The 22,308-nt window shown below is 41.7% G+C and overlaps 2 protein-coding genes across 5 annotated transcripts in view; one reads left to right on the top strand and one right to left on the bottom strand.

Moving 5' to 3' along the window:
* Nucleotides 1-4,985, bottom strand: part of PDCD1LG2 (programmed cell death 1 ligand 2) — a 60,291-nt gene extending 55,306 nt beyond the window's left edge. The window contains exon 1 of one of the 3 annotated variants that reach the window (XM_017949879.3): nucleotides 4,621-4,985. The gene's annotated coding sequence lies outside the window, so the exon portion shown is untranslated. The remainder of the gene's footprint in view (nucleotides 1-4,620) is intronic. The other 2 variants (XM_009188801.3, XM_003911732.4) reach the window with 2 other exon arrangements.
* The window catches only part of PLGRKT (plasminogen receptor with a C-terminal lysine), a 244,267-nt gene that overhangs the window by 93,794 nt on the left and 128,165 nt on the right, over nucleotides 1-22,308 (top strand). The gene's annotated exons all lie outside the window — the stretch shown is intronic.

Here is a 22,308-nt window from a genome sequence, read left to right as displayed (position 1 = left end):
GAATGGTGGACTGAAGGAGCTGTAACACCAACACTTCTTTAGCTGAATGAGCATTGTGCTGACTTTTCTCCAGGAAACAAAATGAACATGTTCAAACAACCATGCCACCTCTTTAGTCTCCCCTTTTAAAATTCACTTGTGTTTTGTAAATACATTTCTTGATGTCTATTCCTATGTGGCTGTCCATTTGCATCTTAATAGTATTGGGCGGAGTTAGAAACTAGAAATCAACAAGTTCTCTAATATCTGAGTCTCTTGACCAAACCACAGGTAGTGAACAGAAATGCTTGTGGGAACTTGGATAAGGTATGTAAAAAATACTTTGCAAGTGGTAAACATTCTTCACATTCATTGTTGTTATCACTTATAAGGGTGGTAATCTTTGGTCTAAAAATCCCATGAATTCCTATATGACCACTCCTCTCACTAACTTCAATAAGATCTCACCTGGTAAAAATCTACCCATTTTTTAAGACTCACTCAGGGCCACTTCCTTCAAAAATCCTCCCCTGAGATTCCCAAGCAAATGTCTGCAGAACTATTGTGCCTTTCAGGATATTTCTTGTCTGCTTTGTATTTATCAGTTCATACTCAATTTTGATCTTATTTTGTCTTTTTTTTTTTTTTTTTTTTTTCTTTAGAGACTAGGTCTCACTCATTGCCCAGCCTGGAGTGTAGTGGCTATTTACAGGTGTGATCATAGAGCACTGCAGCCTCAAATTCCTGGCCTCAAGCAAACTCTGACTTCAAGTGATCCTCCTGCCCCAGCCTCCCAAGTAACTGGGACTATAGTTGTGGGCTACCTTGCCCAGCTTATTCTGCTTATTTCTACATAAAAGTATCAATTTACTCCATTGCATTAGGAAGTTGTATCTTTCCAGAGAAATCAAGGAAACATCTGTAAATTCTGGGGATAAGTTCGTAAACAGAAAAATGAGGAAATTTTTTTCAAGCAAAATTTGCAAGAGGATCAAAAATGATGGTAGGTTCTAGCAGTTTCACTTCTTGGTTGCTATAGGCCTAGTTTCTTGCCATTTCTACTGTTTGTGGAGATCTATTCCAAATTGATAGATGAAATACAAATAATTGTAGTGCTGAAGCTTTAATGATCTCTTTCTTTTATTCAAAACATTTACTTGGTATTTACTATGTGCCAAGCTCTAGTATACAAAGGTGAATAAGACACAGCCAGTGCTTTTATGGAATTCTCTGGTCTGTGCAATAAGTGAGGCATAGACATTCTATGAAAATATCTCAAGAATCCTAGCAAATCATTCCTTTGTGTAATAATAACCAGCCTAAAGGATCATGTTTGTAAAATACTTCATTATTTGCTAAATACTGACAGTCTTATCCCATTTGTCTCTTCCCTCTCCCAGTGTCTAGTAGAGCCCTGGTTATCCATAAAGACCTAGATAGATACATACCCAATTGATCTGAAATACCTGAACTAACCACTGTTTTGAAGCCAAGTGTCTAAGACAGTAATTGTAATTAGCAATGTCTGAACATAATCTGAATTTGAATGCCTTTGGGCAAGTTATGCAGTTTGCCCCAGGTCCTACCATTCTCCATTGTATTAGACCTAGATGGATTCACTTATTTTTGTTGCCTGCCAAACCTAATGGGTATTTGAGTTTTGGGGGGATCTTAGAGCCAGTACTCTGCTTTCATAGGTATATGAGTAATTATTTGATCTCTAAACCATTTGTGGCATGGATAGACTACCAGTAGCCTTAAGATGCTATTCTACTGAATTTAATGGAGCACTTAAGTTCAAATTAAATCTCAATTTTTTAAGCAATAAACAACGAGTTCCCACTTTTTATAAGCCTTTATATTAGAAAGTTGTGAGAATTCATAGAAGAATCCATCATTGGAGAATTCCTAGAGGGTTTCCTCTAAAAAAGGGCCCTTGCCCTTAAAGACATTGTACAATAATTAGAAGGTTAAAACTCTCATACATGAAAAATAGTAAAACTGATATAAAACAAGTGATAAAATTGCAAAAGCCCTAGAAGTTGACTAGAGGAAGGGAGACTTCCCAGAGGGGTAGGATTTGAACTGGGCCTTTGAAGCACTGGTAGGATTTGGGGTTGAAGCTATTCTAAAGGGCACTGCATAGCTGACTCAGAAGCAGTCTCAGAGGTGCAAATGCACAGGCATGTTGAGGGGACAATGAACAGAGTAATTTGGCTGGACACTTAGGTTGAGAATGTCAAGGGCTTAATGCCAGGTAGAGCTGCCAATGGGTAGATAGTGGCAGTCACTCAAAAAACAGAGTGACAATACCAAAGGAGTATCTGAAAAAGATTAAATCTAATTTTTTTTTCAGTATAGAATTGAGGGTGGATGGAATTGGCAGACAGCCACTCAATTAGGGAGTCACTGTATTCATCTAGATGTTTGGTAACAGGGCCCTAACTTCAGGTCAGAAAAAGGAAGCAAGGAAGAGAAAGAAGAAATATATAAGACAATTGACAAAACAATTCACTACTGATCAGCCATGCAAAAGAGACAAAGAGAAAAGCAACAAGATTGACTGTGGTTTTAAGGCCAGATCAGCAAGACAATATTGGAGCCATGGGGGAGCAAGGGGTGGCAGGGAGAAATAGAAGATCGGGAGCTGATTTTAGAGGGAAGACAGTAAGTTTGGTTTTAGTCTGGGCAAGGCATAAGTGTTCCAAAAAATTATAGGTCCAGAGTTTGGGACAAAATTTAGGGCTAAAGATAAGGAAGTTATTTCTAATATGGAAATGTTAGTTGATATTGAGGAATGAACGAACCATCTGATGGGGAGAATATAAAAAGAAAGAAAGATTATAAAGAAAAGATCTGAATTCAGGAATGTCCCAAAATTTGGAGAGTGTGAACAGAGGACCAGTGAAGAAGGCAGAGACAAGGTGGTCAGAAGAGTATCAGAAGCTCCCCCAGAGCAGTACTTCTGAGGCAACGCAGGAAAATCCCTCAAAGCAGGGGCAGTTCATCATAGGGAGCTGTGAAGACTAAGAACTGGAAGTCAGCCCACAGGTGTGTTAGAAACAGCTGGAAGGCATCAGAGGTACTGGGGCTAGATAACCTTTCAGATGCCTTTGTCTATCCTGGACTTCTGTGGATTGATTTGAAGGTTATCAAGCCCAGCTACAGTGGAGCAGGGTGTGGCATGAGAAGGTAATACTGCAGTTGCCCCTTTGCAGAGTAACCCAAGTATGCAACAATTAAGACATATGACACATTTGGACATTAGTATGTGGAATTAAAATGGCACACAACAATCTATTGGTTGCTGTCCAATGTATTGTAAAGCAAATATACTCTGAAGCATGACCCATACTACTATCTCTACCATCTCCTTTTTCAAATCAGCCTCAAACTTCCCCCTGTCCATTACACAAACATTTCATTTCTAGTGATTCTCCTGACATTTCATCACATAAATCCATTTGACAATTCGGCAAGCACCCAGTAAGCACCTATGTGTATTGCCAGGCACTGCACTAGCAACTTGGGACTCAGAGAACCTTAAAGGTGTGCTTCTTGCCTGTGAGGAGCTCCAGTTCAATGGAAAAGCTCACAAACAGGAGAAATCTGGGGAGAAGACACCCTGAAGCAGCAGACAACAAAGAGCCTGCTGATGGGGAGAGCTCAAGTAATGAAGGCACATAGATCAGGTTCCAGTGGCAAGAGCAGCAGGAGCAGGATTGTTCATCCACTCATAGAATCTTAGGCTTGGAAAGGAGCTTGGAGGACATCCAGGCCAACTCCGTATTTGACTCTGATACAACTGTCTCATTACTGCTCACACTGAATATTTTTTCTCTGCATTTTGTCAGTTTAGGTCTCTCACTCCCTGCCCCTCAGAGCCGTAGTATTTTAGGGTTAAAAGTCCTGATTAGTCGGTAATCTCACTCAAGCTTAGCCTCTCCACCTCCATCTCCTCCACATGAACCCATTGTCATTGTTCTTCTACTCAGTGCACCCAGGTGCTGAGCAATCAGTAGCAATTATTGCAGTTCTCTTTAATTTTTCTACCTTTTCTCTGATCATTTTATATGGAAAAAATAAGCCTTTCCATAGTCCCCAAATCATGCTTTTGTTCAGTAATGATTACCTCTACAAGTTATTAAGATAATAGTTTTGGGTTTTTTGTTTTTGTTCCCCCGCCCCCACCCCCGCACCAACAGCTGACTCTTAGGCATAGCTTGTAAACAAAGACCAGCCTGGAGTGATCACTGTCTGCTAAATGGATAATCACAAACAGATGTCAGTCATAGGAAAACAGATTTTTAAGTTCTTCACCATTAAGCCTCTGAAAACTCTAAGCTGAGAGACAATCTTAAGAATAGTTAAATTATTTTACAGTGCATATATTTGATGCAGAAAATATCTCACCTTATAAAAGTGAGCAACAAGAATAATATGCATAGGGACAAGTGAGAGAAATCTGGGGGCAGGAGGACATTAGCTTATTTGTGCCCCTCAGCACAATTTCTGAGGCAGAATGTCTCTTGCCTCAAATGGTGTGGAGAGAAAGTAGGCCACCTTTTCCCCACCCTGGCAGCCTCATCATGGTCCACAACATAAACAGTATGAGAGTATCTCAACCCACTCGTTACTCACATGAGGACTTGTCGCAGCTCCACAGGTAAAGATGCAAAAGAAAACAACAAAAAACAGTTGCTGTTTGTGTTAGATTTCCTGATAGTAGCCACCAAAATGAACAGCCAAAAGGAAAAACAAAACCATCAACATGCAGTAGCTCCTAACCCAGGATTCTTTCTAGCTGGGACATATGAGGATGGGTGACAAAAAAGCACTCAGAATTTGGCGTTAAGATATATTCACTGAGAGAAGAAAAATTGTTCATTCAGTTTAAAGTTTGCCATAACATGAGAGTGAGTCAAACCAGAACTAGTTCTGAGGAACTGACGAAAGCCTGGCTTATTTGGAAAGTTTTGGTTTTGCTTTTAGCAGTTTGTCTTGAATGGGATTGCATTTCTGATTTGGCTCTCGGCTTAGCTATGGTTGGTGTTTAGGAATACTAGTGATTTTTGTATGTTCATGTGGGATCCTGAAACTTTGCTGAAGTTTATCAGCTGCAGGAGCTTTTGGGCTGAGACTATGGGATTTTCTAGATATAAAATTATGTCATCTGCAAACATGGGTAGTTTGACTTCCTCTCTTCCCTCTTGGATGCCTTTTCTTTCTTTCTCTTGCCTGATTGCTCTGGCCAGGACTTCCAATAGTATGTTGAATAGGAGTGGTGAGAGAGGGCAGCCTTGTCTTGTACCGGTTTTCAAGGGGCATGCTTCCAGCTTTTGCCCCTTCAGTGAGATGTTGGCCATGGGTTCATCATAGATGGCTCTTACTATTTTCAGGTATGTTCCTTCAATACATAGTTTGTTGGGAGTTTTTTTTTTTTTTTTTTAACATCCCTTGAGAGTTTTTAGCACCCTTTATTTCCCTCTCTTTCCACTATTCTTAAATGTGCTCCAGCTTCTCCAGTGTCCCTGGAGCACATTTAGGAATAGGGGAAAGGGACGGAATGAAGAATATCAGCATGTCTTAGTGCTGTGCCAGGAAATTTACTCATTTCCTAGGGCTTCTGTAACACATGACCTCAAGTCCTTGGCACTCCCTGACTTATAGTTGCATCACTCCAATCTCTGCCTCCATATTCAAATAACTTTCTTTTCTGTGTGTATCTCTATATTCCTCTCCTCTTATGAGGATACCATCTGTTGGATTAGTGCCCACCCTAATGCAGTATGACCTCATTTAGACTACATCTGCATAGACCCTATTTCCACATAAAGTCACATTCTGAGGTCCTCAGTAGACACGAATTTGGGGGGAACATTATTCAACCAACCTCACTTCATTTCATAGTGCCTCATTTCATTCTCAGAGCAATGTGTGGTTTAGAGTTAGACCCGTTTTACACATGAGAAAACAGGACCAAGATCAAGCAAAGTTGCCTTAGTTGCATGGCTGAATTTGAACTCTGACCTTGGTGGCCCCACTATACCCTGAGGCTTGTGACTGGTGAGATTAAAACCACATCGCAAGAAAAGGCCAACTTGAATATAGGCCTGAATGATCAATCCTTTTCCTGCTGCCTTCTGGCCTTTTCTTTGTGCTTGTAGGGGTAGGATCAGCAGAGATGTGGGGCTGAACACTCAGACAGAGGATTTTTTCTTTTCTTTTCTTTTCTTTTTATTATTATTATACTTTAAGTTCTAGGGTACATGTGCATAACGTGCAGGTTTGTTACATATGTATCCTTGTGCCATGTTGGTGTGCTGCACCCATCAACTCATCAGCACCCATCAACTCGTCATTTACATCAGGTATCACTCCCAATGCAATCCCTTCCCCCTCCCCCCTCCCCCCTCCCCATGATAGGCCACGGTGTGTGATGTTCCCCTTCCCAAGTCCAAGTGATCTCATTGTTCAGTTCCCACCTATGAGTGAGAACATGCAGTGTTTGCTTTTCTGTTCTTGTGATAGTTTGCTGAAAATGATGGTTTCCAGCTGCATCCATGTCCCTACAAAGGACACAAACTCATCCTTTTTTATGGCTGCATAGTATTCCATGGTGTATATGTGCCACATTTTCTTAATCCAGTCTGTCACTGATGGACATTTGGGTTGATTCCAAGTCTTTGCTATTGTGAATAGTGCCGCAATAAACATATGTGTGCATGTGTCTTTATAGCAGCATGACTTATAATCCTTTGGGTATATACCCAGTAATGGGATGGCTGGGTCATATGGTACCTCTAGTTCTAGATCCTTGAGGAATCGCCATACTGTTTTCCATAATGGTTGAACCAGTTTACAATCCCACCAACTGTGTAAAAGTGTTTCTATTTCTCCACATCCTCTCCAGCACCTGTTGTTCCCTGACTTTTTAATGATTGCCATTCTACCTGGTGTGAGATGGTATCTCATTGTGGTTTTGATTTGCATTTCTCTGATGGCCAGTGATGATGAGCATTTTTTCATGTGTCTGTTGGCTGTATGAATGTCTTCTTTTGAGAAATGTCTATTCATATCCTTTGCCCACTTTTTGATGGGGTTATTTGTTTTTTTCTTGTAAATTTGTTTGAGTTCTTTGTAGGTTCTGGATATTAGCCCTTTGTCAGATGAGTCGATTGCAAAAATGTTCTCCCATTCTGTAGGTTGTCTGTTCACTCTGATGGTAGTTTCTTTTGCTGTGCAGAAGCTCTTTAGTTTAATTAGATCCCATTTGTCAATTTTGGCTTTTGTTGCCATTGCTTTTGGTGTTTTAGACATGAAGTCCTTGCCCATGCCTATGTCCTTAATGGTATTACGTAGGTTTTCTTCTAGGGTTTTTATGGTATTAGGTGTAACATTTAAGTCTCTAATCCATCTTGAATTAATTTTCATATAAGGAGTAAGGAAAGGATCCAGTTTTAGCTTTCTGCTTATGGCTAGCCAGTTTTCCCAGCACCATTTATTGAATAGGGAATCCTTTCCCCATTTCTTGTTTCTCTCAGGTTTGTCAAAGATCAGATGGCTGTAGATGTGTGGTATTATTTCTGAGGACTCTGTTCTGTTCCATTGGTCTATATCTCTGTTTTGGTACCAGTACCATGCTGTTTTGGTTACTGTAGCCTTGTAGTGTAGTTTGAAGTCAGGTAGCATGATGCCTCCAGCTTTGTTCTTTTGACTTAGGATTGTCTTGGCAATGCGGGCTCTTTTTTGGTTCCATATGAACTTTAAAGCAGTTTTTTCCCATTCTGTGAAGAAAGTCCTTGGTAGCTTGATGGGGATGGCACTGAATCTATAAATTACCTTGGGCAGTATGGCCATTTTCACGATATTGATTCTTCCTATCCATGAGCATGGTGTGTTCTTCCATTTGTTTGTGTCCTCTTTTATTTCACTGAGCAGTGGTTTGTAGTTCTCCTTGAAGAGGTCCTTTACATCCCTTGGAAGTTGGATTCCTAGGTATTTTATTCTCTTTGAAGCAATTGTGAAAGGAAGTTCATTCATGATTTGGCTCTCTGTCTGTTACTGGTGTATAAGAATGCTTGTGATTTTTGCACATTAATTTTGTATCCTGAGACTTTGCTGAAGTTTCTTATCAGCTTAAGGAGATTTTAGGCTGAGACAGTGGGGTTTTCTAAATATACAATCATGCCATCTGCAAACAGGGACAATTTGACTTCTTCTTTTCCTAACTGAATACCCTTTATTTCTTTCTCTTGCCTGATTGCCTTAGCCAGAACTTCCAACACTATGTTGAATCGGAGTGGTGAGAGAGGGCATCCCCAGACATAGGATTTTTTAAGAAAACATCTCTCCTTGCCTGGGCTTAGAGCCTTCCCTGCCTCCTTGTTTCTTCTGCAAAAGCAAGGCTCTCCTTTCTTCCTCCTTGTCCTGCATCCTCTTTTCGCTCCATCCCTTGAACAAGAAGTACTTTAAGAAGTACTACGAAGCTGTGTAGTACCTACAAATGGGAGTGGCTGCCTAGACCACAAGAGTTGGGACTGTGACTGTGGGACCCATGCTTCCTCTGGGGACCTGCTTCTACACCTATGGCTCCAGGCTTGTGGTTTCCTTAGGAGTTGCCATTCTCTTACCTCACCCTCTGTTCCTGGCCACAGTGACTGACTGAGGAATGGACATATGTCCTTTGTGTGGCTTTGAGTTTTAGTATCTATGGAAACCACACCTCACCTACCAGAGTTCCTGTCCTTCTTTAGGAGTGAGGTGCACTCACCACAATTTCCTTTCCATTCTCTTAGGTAGCCTTTCTCCAGACTTGGCCTGCCTCTCCTCTTCACACTTTCCTTTGGGCACTTCAGCTCTGTTTCTCCACAGTTTAGGGCATCCTGAAGCAAAGGAAGGCCCAGGTATTTTCACAACAAGGTCAAATAAAACTCAAGCTAGTATCTCAGCACATTAGCCTGCCTCATAAATCTATATATCTAGAGAAAATAATGGAGGGGCAGAAACCAAAGTATTAATAAAGGCATTTCTGGGTGGAGGACTTGCAGGTAACTTTTTTAGTTTTTTGTTAAACTTTTATTTTACATAGGTAAACTCGTGTCATGGAGGTTTGTCATACAGATTATTTTGTCACCTAGATACTAAGCGTAGAACCCAGTAATGTTTTTTTCTTCTCTTTTTGCTCATCTCCCTCCTCCCCAGGGCCTCCACCCTCAGATAGGCTCCAGTATGTGTTGTTCCCCTCTTTGTGTCCATGTGTTCTTATCACTTAGCTCCCACTTATATGTGAAAACATGCAGTATTTTGTTTTCTGTTCCTGTGTTAATTTGCTAAGGATAATGGCTTCCAGCTCCATCCATGTTCCTGCAAAGGACATGCTCTTTTTTATAGCTGTATAGTATTCCATGGTGTATTTGTACCACATTTTCTTTATCTAGTCTGTCATTGATGGGCATTTAGGTAGATTCCATGTCTTTGCTATTGTGAATAGTGCTATGATGAACATGTGTGTGCATGTTTCTTTGTGATAGAATGATTTACATTCCTTTGGGTATATACCCAGTACTGGGATTGCTAGATTGAACGGTCGTTCTGTTTTTAGCTCTTTGAGAAATTGCCACAGTGCTTCCACAATGGTTGAACTAATTTACACTCTACCAATAGTGTATAAGCATTCCCTTTTCTCCACAACCTTGTCAGCATGCTATTTATTAACTTCTTTTTTTTTTTTTTTTGAGATGGAGTCTCACTCTGTCACCCAGGCTGGAGTACAGTGGTGCTATCTCAGCTCACTGCAAGCTCCACTTCCTGAGTTCGTGCTATTCTCCTGCCTCCGCCTCCCTAGTAGCTGGGACTATAGGCGCCCGCCACCATGCCTGGCGATTTTTTTTTGTATTTTTAGTAGAGATGGGGTTTCACCATGTTAGCCTGGATGGTCTGGATCTCCTGACCTTGTGATTCACCTGGCCTTGGCCTCCCAAAGTGCTGGGATTACAGGCGTGAGCCACCACGCCCAGCCGACTTATTAACTTTTTAATAATAGCCATTCTGACTGGTGTGAGATGAACTCTCATTGTGATTTTGATTTGCATTTCTTTAATGATCAGTAATATTGAACTTTTTATATGCTTGTTTGCCATGTATATGTCTTCTTTTGAAAAACGCCTGTTTATGTCTTTTGCTCATTTTTTAATTGGGTTGTTTTTTTCTTGTAAATTTGTTTAAGTTCCTTATAGATACTGGATATTAGACCTTTGTCAGATGCATAGTTTGCAAAAATTTTCTCCCATTCTGTAGATTGTGTGTTTACTTTGTTGATAGTTTCTGTTGCTGCATAGAAGCTCTTTAGTTTAATTAGATCCCATTTGTCATTTTTTGCTTTTGCTGCAATTGCTTTTGGTGTCTTTGTCATGATATCTTCACTCACTTCTATGTCCAGAATGGTATTGCCTATGTTGTCTTCCAGGGTTTTTTTATAGTTTTAGGTTTTACATTTAAGTTGTTAATCCATCTTGAGTTGATTTTTGTATCTGGTATAAGGAAGGAGTCTAGTTTCCATCTTCTGTATATGGCTAGTCAGTTATCCCAGCACCTGTTATTGAGTAGGAAGTCCTTTCTCCATTGCTTGTTTTTGTCAACTTTGTCAAAGATCAGATAGTTGTAGGTGTGCAGCCTTATTTCTGGGTTCTCTATTCTGTTCCATTGGTCTATGTGTCTGTTTTTGTACCAGAACCATGGTGTTTTGGTTACTGTACCCCTGTAGTATAGTCTGGCTTTGTTATTTTTGCTTTAATTGCCTTGGCTATTTGGGCTTTTTGTTGGTTCCATATAAATTTTAAAATATTTTTTTCTAGTTCAGTGAAGAATACCACTGGCAGTTTGGTAGAAACAGCATTGAATCTATAAATTGCTTTGGGCAGTATGGTAGTTTTAATGATATTGATTCTTCCTATCCATGAGCATGGAATGTTTTCCCATTTGTTTGTATAATCTCTAATTTCTTTGAGCAGTATTTTGTAATTCTCATTGTAGAGCTCTTTCACCTCCCTGTTTAGCTGTGTTCCTAGGTATTTTGTTTTTTTGTGGAAATTGCAAATGGAATTGTGTTCCTGGTTTGGCTCTCAGTTTGGCCGTTGCTGGTATATAGGAATGCTAGTGATTTTTATACATTTATTTTGTATCCTGGAACTTTGCTGAAATTGTTTATCAGCTTAAGGAGCATTTGGGCTGAGACTTGGGGGTTTTCTAGATATAGAATCATGTCATCTGTAAAGAGGGATAGTTTAACTTCCCCTCTTCCTATTTGGATGCCTTTTCTTTCTTTCTCTTGCCTGATTGCTCTGGCCAGGACTTCCAATACTGTGTTGAATAGGAGTGGTGAGAGAGGGCATCTTTGTCTTGTGCTGGTTTTCAAGGGGAATTCTTCCAGCCTTTGCCTATTCAATATGATGTTCGCTGTGAGTTCGTCATAGTTGGCTCTTATTTTGAGGCATGTTCTTTCAATACCTAGTTTGTTGAGCATTTTTAACATAAAGAAATGTTGAATTTTATAAAAAGCCTTTCTAAATCTATTGAGATAATCATGTGGTTTTTGTCTTTAGTCCTGTTTATGTAATTAATCACATTTATTGATTTGGCTATGTTGAACCAACCTTGCCTCCTGGGGTTAAAGCCTACTAGATCATGGTGGATTAGCTTTTCGATGTGCTGCTGGGTTCAGTGTGTTAGTATTTTGTTAAAGATTCTTGCATCAATGTTCATCAAGGATATTGGCCTGAAGTTTTTTGTTCTTGTTGTGTCTCTTCCAGGTTTTGGTATCAGGATTATGCTGGCCTCATAGACCTGGGGAGGAGCCCCTTCTCCTCAATTTTTTTGGAATAATTTCTCTAGGAATGGTATCAGCTCTTCTTTGTACATCTGGTAGAATTTGACTGTGAATCCATCAGGTTCTGGGCATTTTTTTTTTTTTTTTTTTTTTTTGGGTGAGGGTTGTTAGACTATTTATTACTGGTTCAATAATGAAGCTAATTATTCGTCTGTGCAGGGATTCAATTTCTTCCTAGTTTAGTCTTGGGGGGTGTATGTGTCCAAGCATTTATAAATTTCTTCTAGATTTTCTAGTTTGTGTGCATAGAGGTGTTCATAGTAGTCTCTGATGGTTATTTGTATTTCTATGGGGTCAGTGGTAATATTCCCTTTGTTGTTTCTGATTGTGTTTATTTGGATTTTCTCTTTTCTTTTTTATTGATCTAGCTAGCAGTCTATCTATCTTATTTATTTTTTCAGAAAACCAGCTCCTGGATCCGTTAATCTTTTGAATGGTTTTTCATGTCTCATTCTTCTGCATTTCAGCTCTGATTTTGGTTATTTCTCATCTTCTGCTAGCTTTGGGATTGGTTTGCTCTTACTTCTCTAGTTCTTTTTGTTGTGATGTTAGGTTGTTAATCTGAGACCTTTCTAACTTTTTGATGTGGGCACCTAGTGCTATAAATTTCCCTTGTAACGCTGCCTTAGCTGTGTCCTGGAGATTCTGGTGTGTTGTGTTTTTGTTCTCATTAGTTTAAAAAAACTTACTGATTTCTGCCTTTATTTCATTATTTACCCAAATGTCATGCAGGAGCAGATTGTTTAATTTCCATGTAATTGTATGGTTTTGGGCAAATTTTTTTAGTCTTGATTTCTATTTTTATTTCACTGTGGTTCTACAGAGTGGTTGGTATGATTTAGTCTTTTGCATTTGCTGAGGATTGTTTTATGTCTGAATGTGTGGTTGATTTGGGAGTATGTGCCATGTGGCAGTAAGAAGAATGCATATTCTGTTGTTCTTGGGTGGAGGGTTCTGTAGATGTCTATCAGGTCCATTTGGTCCAGTGTTAAGTTCAGGTCCTGAATTTTTTTTTCAATTTTCTGACTTGATGATCTGTCTAATATTGTCAGTGGGGTGTTGAAGTCTCCCCCTATTGTTGTATGGGAGTCTGAGTGTCTTTGAAGGTCTCTAAGACCTTGCTTTATGAATCTGAGTGCTCCTGTGTTGGGTGCATGTATATTTAGGATAGTTATATCTTCTTGTTGAACTCTTTATCATTATGTAATGCCCTTCTTGGTCTTTTTTGGTCTTTGTTGGTTTAAAGTTTGTTTTGTCTGAAATTAGGATTGCAACCCCTGCTTTTTTCTGTTTTCTATTTTCTTGGTAGGTATTTTTCTATCCCTTTATTTTGAGCCTATGTGTGTTACTGCATGTGATGTGAGTCCGTTGAAGACAGTATGCCATTGGGTCTTGCTTTTTTATCCGGCTTGCCACTCTGTGCCTTTTAACTGGGAGCATTGTTTGTGTGGTTTCTTTATACTGTCACTGGTCTGTATACTTAATTGCATTTTTGTGGAGGCTGGTAACTGTCTTTCTTTATTATATTTAGTGCTTCTTTCAGGAGCTCTTGTGAGACAGGCCTGGTGGTAATGTATTCTCTCAGCATTTAGTTGTCTGAAAAGGATCTTATTTCTTCTTCACTTATGAAGCTTAGTTTGGCTGGATATGAAACTCTTGGTTGGAATTTCTTTTCTTTAATAATGTTGAATATAGGCCTCCAATCTCTTCTGGCTTGTAGGGTTTCTGCCGAGAGGTCTGCTGTTAGTCTGATGGGCTTCCCTTTGTAGATGACCTTTCCTTTCTGTGTAGCTGCCTTTAACATTTTTTTCTTTCATTTGCACCTTGGAGAATTTGATAATTATGTGTCTTGGGGACAGTCTTGTGAAGTGTCTTATGGGGGTTCTCTGCATTTCCTGAATTTGAATGTTGGCCTCTCTAGCTAGGTTGGGAAGTTCTCATGAATGATATGCTGGAATATGTTTTCCAAGTTGCTCCCATTCTCCCCATCTCTTTTGGGGACACCAGTAAGTCATAGATTTGGTCTGTTTACTTAATCTCATTTTTCTTGGAGGTTTTGTTTGTTCCTTTTTATTCTTTTTTCTCCATTCTTGTCTGACTGTCTTCTTGTCTGTCTTATTTCAGAAAGTCAGTCTTCAAGCTCTGAGATTCTTTCCTCAGCTTGTTCTATTCTGCTGTTGATACTTGCAATTGCATTACGAAATTCTTTCAGTATATTTTTCAGCTCTGTCAGTTCAGTTACATTCTTTTCTATACTGGCTATTTTGTCTGTCAGTTCCTATATTGTTTTATTGTGATTCTTAGCTTCCTTAAATTGGGTTTCAGTGTTCTGCTGAATCGCGATGATCTTTGTTCCTATCCATATTCTGAATTCTATTTCTGTCATTTCAGCTATGTCAGCTGGTTAAGAACCCTTATTGGGGAACTAGTGTGATCGTTTGGAGGAAAGAAGACCATCTGGCTTTTTAGTTCTTAGAGTTCTTGTCTTGGTTCTTTCTCATCTTTGTAGAATGATGTTCCTTCAATCTTTGATGTTGCTGTCCCCCCCCCCTTTTTATCATATTTAATGACTTCAGGGTTTGATTGTGGTATAAGGTGGATTCAGTAGATTGGCTTCATTTCTGGAAGATTTTAGGGGGCCAAGTCTCAGCTCAGACTCCCAAACTGTGTGTTCTAACTCTGGGGCACTGGTATCAGGCCCTGGCCTTGTTCTCTGGCTCCTTGAGGTTAGGAACCTGCTACGTTGGAGGGCCTGAGGTGCTCCTGGACCGCTGATCACAACTCTCTGAGGCATGGTGACAGCCAAAGTGCTTTGTAGGGCTGTGGAAACATGATCCATCCTCAGTCGCATGTGCCAGTCACAGTGGCAGCAGCAGTGCAGTGGGGTGCACACTTGTTGGCTACAGCAGGGTGCTAGTGGGTGCCGGAGTGCGAGCCTTCATGCAGGTGTTCATAGAAGCAGCAGTGGCAGCATGACTCAGGCGGGTTGGGGGGCCCTCACCAGCAACTGTATACATGTTTGTGCCAGTGTTGGTATTTTAGCATGGGAGCAGGATGCTGGTAGATGCAGGGCTGTGTGTGCCCCCTGTGCACATTCACATGGGTGGCAGTGGCCTGCCACTTTTTTTGTGCCTAGTTTTGTGCCATGGGCCTGCTTTTTTTTGTGCCTAGTTTTGTGCCATAGGCAGTGTTCACACAAGGGCAGGGCGCTGGCTGGGGCAGGGTTGGGGACTGGCTGGGGCGGAGCTGGCAGCTCCATGCCCAACAACACTCTGATGACAATGCCATTGCCATCACAGTGGGCAGTGCTGCAGGGGAAAGAGGGGCAGGGTACATTCACACCAGCAGCAGTTGCACAGCAGGGTGCATGCTCACACATATGCTGATGGGGAAGGGAGGGTGAGGTCTGCCTGTGCGCACATTACTGGCAAAGTGATGTGAAGGGTGGCCGTAAGCAAGTGTGTGCAGGCAAAGCAACATCAGGGAGACTGCAGTTAGGGGATGAGCTGGGTGGGCTGGTGTGTGTCCATGGGGGCTACTCTGCTGCAGCACTCTGACAGTCTGGCATGGTCTGCCAGCACAGGTGCTATGATGTGGGCTCCCAGGAGGTACCTGGTGGCTGCACTGCAAGCAGGCATGGCCAGGCTGGGACCCTGGGGAAGGCTAGCAGACCAAAAGGTGCTGAAGTCAGACCGGCCCCATCTCATGGGCAACACCACCCTGCAGAATTTAGGACCGACATTTCCCCCAGTGCTAAAGTCTCCTATGGGAGCAAGTTGAGCCTAGGGAGATGGGCATCCCTGGCTGTGCTCTACCACAAACACTCCTGCACCAAACCTACTGGTGCTCTGCCCCTACCACTTCTCTAAGCAGCTCTCCCTGCCAGCTCAAGTGTCCACAGTGGTTGAGGGGTCTTCTCCTGTCATGATTCCAGAGGCCCATGGCAAGAGGGTGTTTCTCCTTGCCTGTTCAACTCATCCCTTCTGCAGGAGTTGTTGGGGTCCAGGAACAAGTCCCAGTGTGCGGTAGCCTCATGCAGGGTTCCCAGCTTCCTCCTGCTTCAGCCCAGCCTCTGTGTCTTCCCTCTGTTCACTCTTGATGCCTTCCCTCTGAAAATCTGGTAAGATCTCTGTGAGAGATGTTTCTCCTGGCTGCATCTAGTTAGCTATCTTGCCTCCTTCCCCTGCAGGTAATTTTAAAGTTTCTTTCTGTGGCTTAATTTTATTTTTTAAATAGTTTGCCGTGAGCACAAATTACTTTTGTAAAGACAGAAATAATTTTTTAAAAGCAATAATGGAGAATATAGTTATATTACTGAAAAATAACAGGAAGAAAACATTTAAAGAAATCAAAAAAGGGCTGTATGTGTTTCTAATTTATTTATTTATTTATTTATTTGTTTGTTTGTTTGTTTGTTTGTTTATTTATATTGATTTATTTATTAGAGACAGGGTCTGACTCTGTCACTCAGGCTGGAGTGCAGTGGCATAATCAGGGCTCCCTGCAACTTCAACCTGCTGGGCTCAAGCGATCCTACCACTTCAGCCTCTCAAGTAGATGGAACCACAGGCATGTGCCACCACACCCAGCTAATTTTTGTATTTTTTTGCAGAGATGGTGTTTTGCCATATTGCCCAGGCTGATCTCTGTTGGGTTTTGAAGGGAAGGTGAGGGTTAAAGAAATATGCACACCATGGAAGTCAGGGACGAACCTAATGCCTTTGCCTGCTGCTGCTTACAGGCTGGGGTTATTTACAGGTACGGGTGGGAGGGGTCTGGGCAGTATGGCTTGCTGCCCTGTAGGATATTGATAAGATGGTCCCATGATGAGGTGGTTCTGGTTCTTGTTCAGGCAGGATGTCATCATGGTGTTCCTTGGACCTTTGCCCAGAAAGATATGATAGGGATATTTCTTTAGTTGGACCTTTGTGGGCCTTGTGGTCAAGTGGTTAGCAGGATGTTTCTCACGGCCCAAAAACCTGTGAAATGTTTCACTTTTACCAAGGTCTATAAAATAGCAGGGAGCTTACAAAATGGTGCAGTTTGGACTAACGTTCTTGTCTTGGGGCACATATATATATCTCCAAGAAGAATCCTGTTTTTATGTTAATGAATCCGGCGTTGTTCACAACGCAACCCACAGGCTGCACCTGAGCTCCATAACAGGGCTGCACAAATGTAACATCAAGTCATTCACTGTTGGCAGGGGTCATCCCTCCTAAAGTGGATACCTTGGGTAACCCCTGTCTTAGGGCCCCTAATTTTCTCCCTCATAATACTAAAATTGGCCCATGTGTGCTCACCTTCATATCCCGCTTTATCTCCCAAAGGCCAAACTCCCTTGACCAGGCAGCTATATAGAAACACATTGATACCATTCTTCTCTGCCAAGTTGGGTATCAGCACCTCCAGGAAAACAACTCTGAAGTTGGACACCCACTGCTTCAAGACCCAAAACCTGAGTGCAGTGCCCTCTTTAGCAGGAAGCAGCCAGATAATTATCAATGCCCCTCTTCCTTTTTATACTAAACTAGAAGGCAAAGACCTTCTGGGCAAAGGTCCAAGGAACACCATGATGACATCCCACCTGAACAAGGACCAGAACTGCTTCATCATGGGACTATCTTATCAATTTCCTGCCAGGCAGCAAGCCATACTGCCCAGACCCCTCCTGCCCATACCTATAAATTGCCCCAGCCTGTAAGCAGCAGCAGGCACTGGCATTAGGCTGGTCCCTGACTTCTCCAGGTTTTATGCTGGATATAAAGCCTGCATTTGTTGTTGAACTTCCCTCTTGTGTGTGTGTGTGTCTTTCTTTAAGTCTTGCCTTCCCTTCAAAACCTAACAGTCTCGTACTCCTGAGCTCAAGTGATCCATCTACCTCAGCCTCCCAAATTGTTGGGATTATGGGTGTCAGCCACCATGCCTGGCCGGCAATATATTTAATTTAGCTTTGTTCTCTTTTTAATAGAAGATTCCTGAGAGGCATAGCTAAATTGTGTGTGTGTGTCTGTGTGTAGAATTAGACACCCCCTTCAACATTGCATTGACACTTGGAAATAGAAAATTAGAATTTTGGTCATAAACTATTAGACTATAATAAGAATATAATAAGTTTAATAATTATCTCACCAGCCAATCTGTGAGGCCCCTTCAATCTCATAGAAGGGAAAGTTAATACAAAGAGAGATTACAGAGCTTAACCAAGATCACCCTGTGAATGTAGGGCACAGTAGGTAAGAAATGCTACAACCATTTCTGTCTTTTCCTCCCAAGATATTTTCCTCCAAATGCAGTGTAATGTAAATGTAGTTCAATGCAATATAATATGATGCAATACAATGTATGTGATGTGATGTGATGTAGTGTAATATTGTAATGTGACATGATGTAAATATTCATGTAAATCACCTAGAACAGTGCTTGTCATACAGCAGGTGCTAAATCTATGTTAATGCTTTCAGGTGCAAAAAAATAAGTCCAGTATTTCCCACTCTTCTTGGTTTTATAAGGGAAAAAACTACAGCCTGAGGATGAGAAAGAAATGCACTTGAATTTTGGGGAAACAGGCAAAGAGCAAGAGCTAAGGAAGGGGTGAGAACTGAGGAGGCAGTTTATCTAGAACCTGCTTTAGCAATGTTTCCAAAGTCAGGGAGCAGGGATCTGCTGTGAGTTTATCTGGCATGTGAAGGAAGCAGGTGAAGACCACCTTAATCTCTTGAAAATGGGGATGGGGGCTGGTCACGGTGGCTGACGCCTGTAATCCCAGCACTTTGGGAGGCCGAGGCGGGCAGATCACCTGAGGTCAGGAGTTCGAGACCAGCCTGGCCAACATGATGAAATCCCGTCCCTACTAAAAAATACAAAACTTAGCCAGACATGGTGGCAGGTGCCTGTAATCCCAGCTACTTGGGAGGCTGAGGCAGGAGAATCGCTTGAACCCAGGAGACGGAGGTTGCAGTGAGCTGAGATCGTGCCACTGCACTCCAGCTTGGCAACAGAGCGAGACTCCATCTCAAATAAAAAAGAAAATGGGAACAAGGGTTTCATAGGGTGGGGCAGGCAGGTCATGAGCAGCTAAGGGAAAAGAGGAGGAAGAAGGAGACCACATGGGGCCCAGCCCGAAAATTGGCCTCCCTTGTATCATGGTCAGCCAGGGACTGGAGGTCAGTCACTGGTCATCATACTCAAGGTCCACACTTGGCTTGCTATCCTACCTGGTCTCTGTGTGCTAAGAAAGGCCTGGTCTCAAAGTAAGAGAAGGAAAGGTATGAATGGAAGTTCTGGCCAGAGCAACTGAGATACTTGTTTGTTCTTAGAAGGAGAGAGGTCTAGGTTTGGCTCATTCACAGAAAATAACTTTTCAAAATAAAAAGAGATTTATTATAAGTGTAACAGGTTGATGTGGGGCACTGATTAGGTATTTTTTTCTGCCCCATGTTACTGAATAGTGAAGAAATAACTGAGTAGATGGCTTCTTGTTGAGGAAAAGTTACTGAACTCACAAAGGTCAAATTTAAGTAAGGCCCCTATAGTACTGTAGGGTGACTATGGTTAACAACAATTTATTCTGTATTTTCAAATAGCTAGAAGAGAGGATTTTGAATGTTTCCAACACGAAGAAATAAATGTTTGAGATGATGGAAATGCTAATTACCATGATTTAATTATAATATATCATATACATGTGTTGAAATAGCACACTCTACTCCATAAGTATATATATTTATGTGTCAATTTAAATAAATAATTAAAAAGCCAGGGATGGTGGCACACACCTACAGTCCCACCTACTTGAAAGGCTGAGGTGGGAGGATCATTTTAGTTCAGGAGTTTGAGGCTGCAGTGAACTATGATTCCACCACTGCACTTCAGCCAGGGTGACAGAGCAAGACTCTGTCTTTAAAAATAATAAAAATAAATTTTTCCAAAAGAAAGATCATTTTGTTAATATGGTAAAAAAAATTAAGTCAGGCCTAATTCCTTTGCTGAATCTTTCAGGTGCAGGGTTGGGGGCAGGAAACGAGGGGAGAGAAGAGAGAGAGGAGAGAAATTAAACTCCTCCTCTTGTTAAGGCCCACTTACCTTTAACAAAGACAAGTCAGAAGGAGACTAAGAGACAGGGAGAAGAGACAGGGAGAAGGTTCTGAGAGCCTAGAGTGGATGTATACTATCCGAGTCTCCTCTCATTCTTGGGGAGAGAAAAGGGGTGCTAAACACGTATTTCCAAAGTTTGAGAGTGCCTTGTATAGAAGTACCTGCTTCTTGCCTGAAGTTTCCGAAAGTGGGAGGTTCACTGGGTGTCCCATGCCTGGGGAGTGAAAAGGACTAAAGACTTATTTTCAGGAATGAAGAAAATGGGGGTATCATTCAATTCCTAGGCCCCTGAGTCCTCGGGGATTAACAAAAACCCAAGCAGTTACTATGGCTTCCCATGATGCAGAAGGGAAGGAAGCCGAAGATATGGGAGGCCTCGGCCATTATCAGAGGCCACTACCCATAGACTGCAACAGCCTGAGACTTGAGCCATTTCTCTGCCCAACTCAAAGATTGCAGGGTCATAAGTTTTGCCTGTTCTGGGAGGAGAGATAAGGGATTGGAATTTTAAATGAGATAAACTCTGTCACTTCCTCAAAATGTTAAACATAGTGACCCGTTGTTCTACTCCTAGGTGTATTTCAAAAGAAATGAAATGTACACACAAAAATGTCTGCATAAATGTTCATAGAAGCATTATTTTTAATATCAAAAAATTGGAAACAACCCAGATGTCCAGAGACTGATGAATGAGTCAATAAAAAACAGTATGTCCATACAATGGAATATATCTCAGCTTTAGAAAGGAAGGCAGTCCTGATACATGATACAGTGTGTGTGAACCTTGAAAACATGCTATGTGAAAGAAGCCTGTCACAAAAGATTGTACATATTGTATGATTCCATTTACATGAAATGTCCAGAATAGGCAAATCCATAGAGGCAGGAAATAATTACTGGTTGCTTAAGACTGGGAGGAATGAGGGGAACTAGGGGGTGACTGCTAGAGGTGTGGGATTTCATTTTGGGATGATGAAAATTTTTCAAAATTAATTATAGTATTGATTGCACAACTCTGTGCATATACTAAAAACCACTGAAAGGTATGCTCTAAATCAGCAATCCCCAACGTTTTTGGCACCAGGAACCAGTTTCATCGAAGACAATTTTTCCACACATTGTGGGGAGGGTGGAGGAAATGGTTTCAGGATGAAACTGTTCCACCTCAGATCATCAGGCATTAGTTAGATTCTCATAAGAAGAGCAACCTAGATCCCTCGCATGTGCAGTTTACAATAGGGTTTGTGCTGCTATGAGAATCTAATGCTGCCAATGATCTGACAGGAGGTAGAGCTCAGATGGTAATGCTCATTTGCCGGATGCTCACCTCCTGCTGTGTGGCCCAGTTCCTAACAGGCCATGGATGGGTACTGGTTCACAGTCCAGGGTTTGGGAACTCCTGCTCTAAATGAGTGAATTGCATGGTATATGAATCAGATATCAAAAGCTATTGGAAAACATGGGACTAGACTGAGTCATAATAAGTGATCTACAAATTATGAAATTGCACTGAGATATGATGAGGGTCACTCAGTGCCTAACAGGCTAAAAGGGTTTCCCAGAATACTACTGGCAACAGTTATTAGAAAAATAAAACATTTGGTCGAGTCTCCTCATTTGAATTGGTGATACAAGGATGGGCAGGACCCAAACTGTTAGAAACAAGGTAACCTTAGGACTGGCTGCTTTCTTTGCCCACCTCTCGTGGTTCATGGAGTCTCTCTCCCTCAGCTCATCTCTGCTTCTTTCTGTACATCTCATCTGTTCAACTCGCACTGCTGGTTTCCTCATCTTTCCCTCTACTCCGAACTTCTTTTCTCTTTCTGGTGGCTTCTGCTTTCTCAGAGTTTCTGCTGCCTCAGCGCTACTCCTGGCCCGTCATGGATTCTAGCAGTCTCCTGACCCTTCTGTGTCAGGCATTCCCACCTCAGTCTTGAGAATCTGAGTAGCTGATTCAGTCTCTGGAAGCCAGCCATATCCCAAAGCCTTCTCGTCTTCCTAGTTCTGGCTCTGAGAAGCCAGAGGAGACAAGACTATTGGACCCCAGCACCTAGGCATGGTATAAGATGAACCCGGTGTGGTCCCTAGCAACTCTGGCCTGAAGGATCTCCAGAGTCAGCCAGTTTCCCAGGGACCCACCAGCCAGGGCTGATCAGGGCTACAGCATGTTCCCAGGACTAAACTGAGGACAGGTCTTAAGTCTGTTTGCCTTAAGACCTGGGGAATCTCCATAGAATGCTTGGACCAAGTATAGAAGACTTCTAAACTCAAACTCAAGTAAAGGAAACCTGAACTCAAACTCAGGTAAAGGAAATGAGAGGTTCTCACAATGACTTTGGTTTCAG

Source organism: Papio anubis, chromosome 13 (assembly GCF_008728515.1).
Source record: "Papio anubis isolate 15944 chromosome 13, Panubis1.0, whole genome shotgun sequence".
Taxonomy (NCBI): Eukaryota; Metazoa; Chordata; class Mammalia; order Primates; family Cercopithecidae; genus Papio; species Papio anubis.
Note: the sequence above shows the minus strand (reverse complement) of the source record. Positions and strands in the feature narration are given on the sequence as shown.